Below are 1,743 nucleotides of genomic sequence, written 5' to 3' on the forward strand. Positions count from 1 at the left end.
TGATGTTGTGTTCAACCTCTAAATGGCAAATTCAAATTGGTATCATCTTATAAAATGTATATGTTGTCAAAATTATGTCGACTTGTACAAAGAAAAATATACAAGAAGATATAATTTGGATGATTTAACCGCTCATTTCAAGCTTTGTTAACTTTGATTAAGTCATAATATTATTTTGCGTTATAACTTTGTTGCATTTATATAAATGCGAAGAAATTTTCGCGCTATCTTTAATATTGAAAATTAATTATGTTGAAATTGTACAATTTGTGGAACTTTCGCGTCCACATTTTGATAACTTCTTGTCTGTTTACAAGGAATGTCAACTTAAGTTTGTCGTCTTAAGTTTGAGAAACAATTTAACCCAATTAATGTCAATCATAAACACAATAATGTAAAGCAGTAAACATAATAGCTAACTGCAAAGCCCCGTAAGCGTGAGAGAGAGAGAGAGAGAGAGAGAGAGAGAGAGAGAGAGAGAGAGAGAGAGAGAGAGAGAGAGAGAGAGAGAGAGAGAGAGAGGGGCGTAGCACATTCTTTAGTAATAAAAAAACCCAGCAGTTTTAAAGTGTAAATAAACAAATGCAAAAAAAAAAACAAAACAAATTTGATACAACCAAGATTTAAACAGTTTTTTTATTATTTCAGTACATACCTTAATCAATACATGATTGTATTTAAACTAAATTTGTAATGCAAAACGAAAATTTTTTTGTAGATTTTAATTAGGTTTCAGATAATACATGTTTAAATGTATACATGAAGAGTTGTATCTATACCCAATTAATGATGATTTTACATAATTCGAAGTGCTTTTGAAAGATTAAATATAAAAATACCGCGAGAAATATGCATTTCCGAAGGTTTTATATATTTCTTAACCTTCAATTTAAAAGTAAAAAAGAAAGACTAAACCTTTGGGTTGGGAACCATAATAAGTAAGATTATTTGATGGTAACGAAAAAGGATATAAGAAATCACAAAGAATGCAGTTTTTGAAATGTTGAATGAATAGTACCTGAAATATATTATTAAATTCCTCTCTGTCTTACATAAGTCGGCTAGGTGAATTTGCCAAACACAGTTATGTTGCAATATATTCTGCATTAATAATTTTGGCGGCATAGTTTATACGCATTATTTTAGCGCGACATTGCGTAATTCGACTTTAGCAGAATGAAGTGCTTAAGACGTCAAAAACATGTCGAAATGGTGTCACTAAAATAAATTTTGTTGTGAAAATTAAATTGCTTAACTTTAAAACAATTATATATGACAAAATATTACTGTTAATATATTGCGTTCTAACGCAACAATGAGAGGCGGTTAAACGTTTCCGTAGATATGCCACCATAGATTATTACTACTACACGTTATATATTTTATGTGAAAATGTGCTAGGGAGGTCCAAGGAACAGCTGCATTGATCTCTTAAAAATAAACATTTGAAGCAATACACATCGTTTTGACTATGGACAATTTTCTGGTTTCAAATGGAATTTGAAGAATAGGATTTTTGCTTATTATTATTTACCCTTTTTAATGATGGGCTGTGCCGTTTTCTGAAAAGCAGTCAAGTTGTTCTGGAAAAGTCCAAAGTGGTTATAATAAATTCTTTCCACATTAATGACTCCCACGCGCTTACACCAGTGCCAACGAGAGGATATTAATAATAAGTTGTAGAACTTGTTTATCAGTCATTGTATAATGGCGAGAAAACTTAATTAAACGTAAAGAACAAAA

Source organism: Magallana gigas, chromosome 4 (assembly GCF_963853765.1).
Source record: "Magallana gigas chromosome 4, xbMagGiga1.1, whole genome shotgun sequence".
In the NCBI taxonomy this organism is placed as follows: Eukaryota; Metazoa; Mollusca; class Bivalvia; order Ostreida; family Ostreidae; genus Magallana; species Magallana gigas.